Consider the following 11,170-nt stretch of genomic DNA (forward strand, 5'->3'; position numbering starts at 1 on the left):
AAGTCTCAAGTCCTCAAACTGGTGACTTAAGTCTGACTTAAGTCAAGTCATGTGACTCAAGTCCCCCACCTCTGCCCCCCAGGACCTAATACATTAAGCTTTGTACTGTACAATATTGCTAATGGACCCAAGGTAGAAGAGATAAGATGTACAAGAGATGGAGGAACTGAGATAGAAAATAGCATAGGTCAGGGCAGGCAGCAGACGGTAGCAGCATTCAATAACAGCGACAGTCAAAATGGGTGGCAGGCAGGAGTGGTATCCAGTTTAATGTAGCAAAAGTGAGGGCCAAGAGCAGAGAGTAGAGGCATCAGATAAGGTAACAAAGGTTAGGGCAAGCAGCAGACAGGAGTGTTTATTAAAGGTATGAAAGGTCATCCATTAAAGGTAGAAAACTAGGTTTCCCCCAGGACCTAATATATGAAACTTTATACTGTACAATATTGAGAATAGACCCAAGGTAGAAGAGAATAGATGTACAGAGATGGAGGAAACAAGATGAAAAATAGCAAAGGTCAGGGCAGGCAGCAGACAGTAGCAGGATCCAATATCATAGCAATGGTCAGAATGGGTAGCAGGCAGGAGAGGTATCCATTAAATGTAGCAAAGGTGAGGGCCAGGAGCAGACAGTAGAGGTATCAGATAAGGTAAAAATTGTCAGGGCAGGCAGTAGAGAGGAGCATCCATTGGAGGTAGGAAAGGTCAGGACAGGCCGCTGGAGTAAAGATACCAGAGGCAGCACTATAATCTATGGGCACTAAACCTTGCAACTTTCTGCACAACTCTGGGCTTCCATATACCACCCTAGCCGGTGACCTTTTTATGGTTGAATGGCTTCAATATCTGCAAAGAGTGGCTCCTGAGATCCTGTCAAGCAGGATGTCCCTGAACCTGCTGCATGGTAGTGGGTCGGTGTTCCCCTAGTGCAGTGTGTTTTTATCATCAGTGTTCAGTAATAACTGTATCTGTATCCTGAAAAAAGGAGGGGGGATCTGGGACTTTATATGAGGTCAGTGCTTTCTATGGTATAAATCAGAAAAGATGGTATATAAAATATAGGTTTATTAGTCGCTACATGATGGAAACCAATCACATAGCATGTATAAAATATATCAATAATTAACCAATATGGTGCAGACATGGATCAGAAAATAAGAATACATATCAGATCATGTATGGATACACTTCATAGGAATAAATATATTATCAGATAAAACATATCATGCAATGGCACACATATATATAACCATAACATAATACATGATAAATATTCAAATCAAAAATACATATAGAAATTATGAAAAGGGTCTCCATAGCCCTAGAGTCATAGCTCTTACGCATGAAAAATTCATGATCCGTGTCTTGATCCATATGAATGCTGCATAGCTCTACGTGTTTCGTGGAAATCGCATCCACTCTTCAGGAGCTTTATAAAAATAAACTGAGGGTAGAGACTAATTAGTAAAAAATCTCAACCAAAGATGACAAATACACCGATACTTTCCAAAAAATCATAACGACAAATCTAAAAGTCGAATACTTACATAGCGATGGAAAAAGTTAATAAGTGTCAACCAGAAAATTACTAAGAAAAATCTGGGATTCAGTAGTGTGCATAAAGATATTGTCCATTGCAGGGATGCACCAAATGGGTATACGCCTGATCCGGGGCTGAGGCGGGTATGCGCCACATGGTCCGAAAGGAGGAAAAGGGGACGGATTGACCAAGAAGAGAATGGGTAGTGGATAAGTGATTAGAACCCTTGTATTATCACGTGTTCTGTTCAAAAGAAAAAATATATAAAAATATATAATATTCTAGTATAATAAACTTGATTAAAATACCCTGTATATTAATATTCAGTGAATAATGAACACGTGTACAAGAACCAATTGGAAAGGGAAGAACTCTGATGATAATCACCCAAAAGTAATGTGTAAGCCATATGTGAATGTGATAAAGAATAAAGTGAGTTGAATGAGATTCAGTACAAAAAACATATGTGACCATAATCAAGTAAGAGAGAGGATAATTGAACTGGAAAAAGAATGGGGATATGAGAAACCACCGTACCAACAGAAGGGTATACCAATGCCAAGAAACACAGACCCTATAGGGAAGGAAGAAACCGCTCCAAAAATAGGTGATTTCCCCTTGTATATCTGAAAAAAGCAAGCAGTACGCATCAGTGCCGGTTCACACTTATGCGCTTGCGCTTGCAATGCGAATTTGCAGTGCGATGTTTACCTTGCGTTTCTAAATAGTACAGCGCGATTGCAATGCGAATTGTACTTGCGTAATCATGTTAATTAAGCTCAGATGCGATTTCTGCTCCGGCCAATCAAAATAAAATGGGTGTAAACTTCCTGTGGACTTCCTGGTTTTTGTGGGGAGAGTTCGTTGTGGAGTGTCAGCTGTGTTTTGGTGTGTTCTTTTTGGCAGTATGTTTCATTTGCCCTTGGTCATGGCAGCAGTTGCTACTGTCACTGCTGCAGTCCTGATCGATATGGACAAAGAGAGGAGGAGGAGGAGGAGGAGGAGGAGGGTGAGGATGATGAGAAAACGAAGATATTGGGTTCATCCCATAATTTCAAATAGGGAAGACAGAGGTCAGTTCAGTGTCCTCTATAATCATCTCCGTCAACATGAAGAGAAGTTCTTCAACTATACTCGGATGTCAGTTAATAGGTTAGTATGTGAGAGGGAGTCTCTCCTTCTCCTTCTCTCTTTTTTGCTGCTTCCCTATTTCTCTCTTTTCCCCCTCTCTCTTTTCACCTATATCTACCCCCGAATCATTCCAGAAGCTCCACACGCGCCCCTTTTGCTTGCCACTTACATGTGTTGTGTTTTTTATTTCTTAGTTTTGACGAATTACTTGGACTACTCTTTTCCCGTTTGGAGCGTCAGAACAGCACCTTCCGGAACAGTGTTGTCCCTGCTGAAAGATTGCTTGTTACATTACGGTAAGTGTGATATATTTTGTGAAATGTCATGTATTTTTTTCTCCATATTATGCAGACAGATATGATGGCAAAGTCGCTTCCAAAAAAAGTTTTTCTTTATTTTTTATTTTGTTGCATATAATAACAAGAACAAAAACAGAAACATGATGTCATAAAAGACAAATTTGGACAACATGGCGGTAGAGTGGCAAGTGTCCTATCCTATAGATCCAAAAAATTAGGTGAACTCTCATCTGGATCAAGTGGTGTTGAAGAGCTATCCAAGGTGTTGGGATATAGCCTAAATGGCACAAGCGGGGATGGGTTTCTTGATGGTCCACTTGTGGGCCTATATTGTGGATAGGGTGGAGGTAAGTTTGATGCCAATGCACTTGATTGTGGTGTCGGTGGTGGTCTGCGGGAGGGGGGGAAATGGGAAGAAGTAGAGACATCCGATGTTCTCCTGTGGGGGGGGATTACAGAGGGAATTGGAGAAGGAATAGGATATGGGATTTGGGATCTAGGGGTTTCATGAATGCTCCGGTATTGTTCAAAACTGGATGGATAAGGGTTTGGTGGAATGGCAGATTGAATGGGTGTTAAATTTGGGGTCCATGTATTCTCTTGCGGGAACTGTCTTGGTACAGAGAATGAATGGATACAGTTTTGTACTGCCATTCTCATCTCAAAATATCTTTCCGGCGGGACCTCTTTGAGAAGAGGCACTAAACTGTGGGCAAATAGTGTGTGTGGGCATCGCTGTGCATCTATTTGCTGGCTGATGCCAGACATAATGTCTAATAAATGTTTTGTCTGCTCATTATCTTCCGCCTGAGCAGTTGCCCTGCTGCCTCGCCTCCTGTGGGACGTAGAGCCTCGACTGCCTTGACTCAGTGGCCTGGTGGAAGGCGTGGAAGCGTCAGTTTCATTGTACTCCACTTCCGGTTCCTGAGCGGATATGGACTCATCCAAGCCCTGTGCCTCAATTGCTATGTTATCTACATTTGATGAACATGCAAATGCAATGCCTTCCTCTTCATCAACTGCTGCATGCTCCTCCTCCTCCCGTTCCTCCTGCTCATTCTCCACCTCCTCCCAACTTGCTTGTGTGCTGCAATTACAAATATGTAACTACTTTTCATTATCCGCTCCAAATACAATAAAGATGATAGGTGGGGATTGGAAGGTGAGGGGGTTGGGGGTGGGGGGGGGCAAGAGGGAGGGGGAAGGATGGGTTAATAAGTGAAAGAGGGAATTTGACAATAACTTACTTCCGCATTTCTAGAACCGGTACCAGAAAATCCAGACATCTGGCAAAGGCATAGGGACGCTTAGGGGGGGCACCGGATCCACTTCTCGCCTCACGTTCTAGTCTCTTATACCTCTGCATGGTGTCCTTGAGGCTACGCCATCTTGTTCGGATTAGTGATTCTGTAAGCGATAAACATGACTAATAATAATTTTCTATTTTTTTATTTCAGGTACCTTGGAACTGGAAATTCATTTGCGAGCTTGCATTATGAATTCAAATTGGGGAAATCCACTGTGAGCACAATTGTGCGTGATACCTGTATTGCCATTTGGGAGGTCCTAAGAGATGTGGTGATGAGAAAACCAACCGAAGAGGAGTGGATCTCTGTAGCTGATCTTTTTTGGGAGCGCTGCAACTTCCCTAACTGTGTCGGTGCAATAGATGGCAAGCACATCAGGATTGTGAGACCAGTTGGTAGCGGTACCAAATATTTTAATTACAAAAAATATTTTTCAGTGGTTTTGCTGGCAGTGGCGGATGCAAATTACTCATAGATACATGTTGGTTCGTACGGGAGCAGTTCCGACTCCAGCATTTTTTCCCACTCCAGTTTTGGAAAAATGCTACGTGCCAAAAGCCTGGACCTCCCACATGAACTACCACTGCCTGGAACATCTCAGCCCAGTCTCCCATTTGTTTTTGTTGGGGACGAGGCTTTTGCGCTTTCAGAACACCTGCTACGCCCGTATGCAAATCGCTCACTGACTATCGAAAAGAGAGTTTTCAACTACAGGCTCACAAAGAGCGCGCAGAGTTGTGGAGTGTAGTTTTGGAATTCTAGCAAATAAGTGGCGATTTCTTCACACACCAATGACTCTAACCATAGATAATGCCATAATTGCTGTCAAAGCTGCCTGTGCACTCCACAATTTTGTTAGATCAAGAGATGGATACCTCTTCGAGGACTCGTTGATGGATGATATGGAAGGTGCAGAGTGGATCCACACCAGGGGAAACTACAGAGGGGCCAACATCAGGGAGGATTTTACAGACTTCTTTATGAGTCCTGCCGGTCAAGTGCCATGGCAGCTTGATGCCATTCAATAAAGAGTGTTCATCATTCTCTGTACTTTGTTTAAATAAATACACTATTGTTAAAATGTTCAACATTGCGTAATTCAATTCTTTTAGTTTGTGGTTACCTACTGAGCATGCATGGTCTTCCACTTGCTCCGTCCTTTGGAGCAGGGCCCCCCATAGATCCCCTTCAAATCAGGGCCCCCCATAGATCCCCTTCACATCAGGTTCCCCCCATAGATCCCCTTCACATCGGGGCCCCCCATAGATCCCCTTCAAATCAGGGCCCCCCATAGATCCCCTTCACATCAGGGCCCCCATAGATCCCCTTCAAATCAGGGCCCCCATAGATCCCCTTCAAATCAGGGCCCCCCATAGATCCCCTTCAAATCAGTGCCCCCCCATAGATCCCCTTCACATCAGGGCCCCCATAGATCCCCTTCAAATCAGGGCCCCCATAGATCCCCTTCAAATCAGGGCCCCCATAGATCCCCTTCAAATCAGTGCCCCCCATAGATCCCCTTCACATCAGGGCCCCCATAGATCCCCTTCACATCAGGGCCCCCATAGATCCCCTTCAAATCAGGGCCCCCATAGATCCCCTTCAAATCAGGGCCCCCCATAGATCCCCTTCAAATCAGTGCCCCCCATAGATCCCCTTCAAATCAGGGCCCCCCATAGATCCCCTTCAAATCAGGGCCCCCCATAGATCCCCTTCACATCAGGTTCCCCCCATAGATCCCCTTCACATCAGGTTCCCCCCATAGATCCCCTTCACATCAGGGCCCCCCATAGATTCCCCTTTCTGTGATAAATATATACACACAGGAACCATAGAAAATATCTTCTTACCTTTATGTTTCCGCACTTGGGGTGTGAATCCATTCCAGTCCTGATACAGGCTTACACAAATCTCTTCCCACCCTCTTTTCTTCAGAGCATTATTCTTGTACTCTGCTGTACGGCTGTCCCATATATATGGCCTGGCACGGACAAGCCTGATCAGCTCCTCGTTGTCGATCCCAATAAGTTTGGGTGCCATGTTTGTGGATGTCCAAGATGTTTGTGATTTTTGTGGATGTCACATGGAGGCTCGGGACAGGAAATAGAGGGGTGGAGCTGAAGGGACAAACTGTACACATATTCGCACATATCTGAACTGTACATGCGAGTTCAGACCGATTTACATTCATGTCTATGGAGACTAAATTCGCAACGCAGCGCTGTAAACTCGCACAAGACCCTTTTTATGATCACATCACATTCGCATCTGGATCGCAACGCATAGATGTGAACGGCCGTCACGAATTCAATGTATTTTGTAAATGCATGCGATTGGAGACTATTTAGAACGCATCGTATTCGCAGTACAAGCGCATAAGTGTGAACCGGCACTCAAGGTTGAGGTGTACAGACAGGGCAACAGAGAAAGATAGCAGTGTGCTCGTCAGATTGAACTCTAAAGGACCGTGGCGGGTCGCCGCCAGCGTCATACAAGCGCCGAAGGAATCTGTATCTGTATCCTCTCTGTTCCCTCGAAGAAGAGAGTGTATTGAAACGCGTCTGAATATATACTATACCCAAGCTGTCGCTATAATTTTCACTTTAACATTTGTCTATGTCATTTTTAATCTATGTGTTATAATATGTGATCTAATATGTGACAACAAAAACTGTATTTTTTTTTTTTTTTTAAACTGTATTTTTGAGAATTAATAGTCTGTATGCCTGAATAATCCCAATCCACGGATATTTTTTCTTAATACATTGATTTGAAGGGATGAGGGCATTCCTGGGAAGTGTAGAAATGCTCAAATTTTGTTGCATATGAAGAATGGCTGGAATTCTACTTTAAAAACAATATTTTTGCCCATTTCGTACAGAAAAAATGGAAATGCAGGTTCGCTGCAGGAATGCACATTTTTTTTCTAAATTTGGCCTTTGTAATAAAGAATTGCCTTTTTTAAAAAAAAAATCATATTTGTTTTAATCTTTTATTCATTCTTTGTTGAGTCTCAGGGCTGCTGACTTCCTGCAGTCTCCTTGCTCCCACTTCCTGCCTTCTTGCACTCCAGCCCTGGCTGCATGGTATGTCTCAGGGCAGGTTTCCTGATGGTGACAACAGTCCATAGCAGTGAATGTGTGCTGAAATGGCCACCAGTAGTCTTGATTGGAAGCCAGTGTCACTGGGGGACAATACAGAAGCACAATCGCATCCCCTGAAGACGTCAGCATCTGACGAAATGCGTAGGAGCTGAACAAAATAACGGGGTGGGCAACTACATGGCAGATGAGGTTTAATGTTGAAAAATGTAAAGTAATGCACTTGGGGGCCAGAAAGCAAGCTACTCACTAGGGGGGGACCCTCTGGGTGAGTCTAAGATGGAAAAAGACTTGGGGGTACTGGTAGACAACAGGCTTGGCAGTGGCATGCAATGCCAAGCCGCTGCAAGCAAAGCCAACAGAATACTGGGATGTATAAAAAAGGGGATTCACTCCAGAAATAAAGAGATTATTCTTCCACTCTACAAGACTCTGGTCCGGCCACATCTGGAGTATGCTGTCCAGTTCTGGGCACCGGTCCTCAGGAAGGATGTGCTGGAATTGGAAAGAGTCCAGAGAAGGGCAACAAAAATAATTAGGGGAATGGAGGACATCAGCTATGAGGAAAGACTACAAGCACTGAACTTATTCTCTCTGGAGAAGAGACGATTGAGGGGGGATATGATATCAATGTACAAATACTGTGCTGGCGACCCTAGCATAAGGAACAAACTATTCAGAGAAAGGAGATACAATAAGACACGTGGCCACTCACTAAAACTAGAGGAAAGGCTGTTTAACCTTAAAATGCGTAAGGGGTTCTTCACTGTAAGAGCGGTAAGGATGTGGAATTCTCTTCCACAAGCAGTCGTATCAGCAGGAAGCATTGATAGTTTCAAAAAACTATTAGATGGGCACCTTAGAGACCACAACATACAGTGGTATACAATGTACAACATACAGGGGTATACAATGTACAACATACAGGGGTATACAATGTACGGTTAACAGCAAACACACGCGCACATCATAGGTTCAACTGGATGGACTGATGTCTTTTTTCAACCTCACTAACTATGTAACTATGTAACTATGAGCATGGCCAGAACATGGTGACGTCATTAAGCACGGTGGCTTTGCAAAGTTACTGTACATTGCGGCTAGTCTATTCTATTGAGAAGTGCTTGATGCAGCATCATTATGTATATATATATATATGAAAAAAGTCCAGGATTGCTGCACACAAAATTTATTATAATATAGAAAAAATATATACAAGTATAGGAAAGTTCCATAACAACAGTTTCGGGCTAAAAGTAGTTCAGGCCCTTCTTCAGGTAGGAACGATCATAAATGATCCACATTTCTCATCTTCAATATATGATCGTCTTACACCGGGAATTAATTAAGCATTTGGAGATTAAGGACATTATAAGGTTAGATGTGAGCTTGGTTCTCCTCTTTACTAGGTGGAGAATGAACTAAGCCTATGCAGCCATTGATTTGAGATTGAGTGAATAAGGAAACATAATGTTCTTGTTTGTGTGTTGTAAAAGCTAAATGCTTAATTAATTCCTGGTGTAAGAAGATTATATATTGAAGATGAGAAATGAGGTTCATTTATGATTGTTCCTACCTGAAGAAGGGCGTGAACTACTTTTAGCCCAAAACTATTCTTATGGAACTCGAGACTCATCAGACCAGGCAACATTTTTCCAATCATCTATTGTCCAATTTTGGTGAGCCTGTGCCAATTGTAGCCTCAGTTTTCTGTTCTTAGCTGACAGAAGTGGCACCCGGTGTGGTCTTCTGTTGCTGTAGCCCATCTGCTTCAAGGTTTGATGCGTTGTGCATTCACAGATGGTATTATGCATACCTTGGTTGTAACTAGTGGTTATTTGAGTTACTGTTGCCTTTCTTTCTTCTGGAACCAGTCTGACTATTCTCCTCTGACCTCTGCCATCAACAAGACATTTTCCTCCACACAACTGCCTTTCACGGAATAGAATGTTTTCTCTTTTTCCCACCATTCTCTGAAAACCCGAGAGATGGTTGTGTGCAGGGGCAGACTGCAAACTTTCAGCCCAGGGGGCAAGTACAAACCAGAGGCCCATGATGCAGCTACTCAGGCACCCTCCCACTCTCCCTCCTGCTGACCCCATTCCAGGCTGAAGCTTAGCTCCCAATACTCTCTACTCACTGGCTGAATCCCGGTTCCTGACCTGGCCAGCAGGGGGGCAGTTGGGGGGAGCTGAGACAGCTTGTTTGGGGCTGGCCGGGGGGGGGGGGAGTCTCCAGTGGGGCATTAAACCGGCCTCTGCTCAGACACAGTTTACACCATCAAAGCTGGGGGAGGGCCTGCATTCTGTCCTTGTCTTCATCCTGCACTCAGTAGGTCAGCAGCGGGGACTTTTTACTTCTCTTCACTAGAATCCTCTAGACATGTCTGTAGCAGAAGCAGTGCAGCCTTTTTATGGGGCAATTGCCCCCCTGCCCCCTGGCCCAGTCCTCCCCTGGTTGTGTGTGAAAATCCCAGTAGATCAGCAGTTTTTGAAATACTCAGACCAGCCCGTCTGCCACCAACACCCATGCCACGCTCAAAGTCCCTTAAGTCCCCTTTCTTCCCCATTCTGATGCTCAGTTTGAACTTCCATGTGATTGGCTGATTTGAAATTTGTGTTACCAAGCAATTGCACAAATATACCTAATAAAGTGGCCAGAGTGTGTGTGTGTATATATGTGATCAACCAGTATCGTTTTTTCATTGCCGATACCGATATTTTGGCCAATACTTTCGTACATAAAAAAAAAAATTTTTATGTTTTTTTCTTGACAGGTACTGTTGTGGAGGGATCTGGGGTTCTAAAAGACCCCATACCCCTCCTCTACACTTAAAAGCATTCAAGACGCCAAGTTTGGCTGTTTTGAATGCTGTAATTTTTTTTTATTTGTCGACAGTATTTTGCATTGAGACCCGATCAGAGCAGAATACGGCTTTGATCGGGTCTTCGGCGGCCGTGCAGGCTGGTTGCCCGGGTCTCCCGGTGGGACTGGAGACCCGGACGAGCCGCGGAAGGTGGCGGGAGGGAGGGACGTCCCCTCCCGCTCCTTGTAATGACAGCCGAGCATCTTCTCAGCCACATCGGTTGTCATTACAAGACAGCCGACCATCGGCTATGGACGCCAGTTCCGGGGTGATGCCTCTAGCTACAGGCATCACTCTGGTACATGCACTTTCCTGAAATATCGCCAAAATCGGTAACCTCCGGGCTGATTCCGATATATCGGGGAAAGTGCATATCGGCCCTCGATATATCGGCTTTGCCGATAATCGGTCGATCCCTAATATATATACAGTATATATATATATATAATATATGTGTGTGTATTTTTTATCTATTTTCATAAACTATATTACAAATGGGTAAAACTGGAGGTGCAAGGCAGGAGGGAACCAGGACTGAGATCAGGAACAATGGGGAGTAGGTACAAGGCAGTAGGGTACAGGGTATAGTTACAAGGCAAAAGTAAGATCAGGAGCAAAAGGCAAGTAGTATGTGGCTAGCAAAGCAAAACACTGGAGCGAGAGGCACCAGTAGGAGAGGACCTAAATACCCTCCCAGCAGCCAGCAACTGATTACTGGGATCTGCAGATCTTACTTGGAGACACCCACTGGCAGACACCGGAATTACAACCCTCCACACAGGGAACCACAGTGCCACCAGCAGGTAACCAAGGTCCTGACACTATTGTGGCATGTTTATCCTGTATGCATGCAGGGGCTGACTGGCAAAGTTTGGCCCAGGGGGCAAGTAAAACCCAGAGGCCCATGGTGCAGTGACTCAGCCCCCCCT

General features: G+C 44.3%; 1 pseudogene across 1 annotated transcript; it reads left to right on the top strand.

Annotated features, from left to right (window-relative positions):
• The first annotated feature begins 2,552 nt into the window (after window positions 1-2,552).
• LOC309545311 lies at window positions 2,553-5,302 on the top strand (annotated as a pseudogene). The gene is made up of 3 exons: window positions 2,553-2,689; window positions 2,863-2,964; window positions 4,425-5,302. The product of its transcript is annotated as an uncharacterized misc_RNA (transcript).
• The last annotated feature ends 5,868 nt before the right edge of the window (window positions 5,303-11,170 follow it).

Source organism: Pelophylax lessonae (genome assembly GCF_965119305.1).
Source record: "Pelophylax lessonae genome assembly, chromosome: 1".
NCBI lineage: Eukaryota > Metazoa > Chordata > Amphibia > Anura > Ranidae > Pelophylax > Pelophylax lessonae.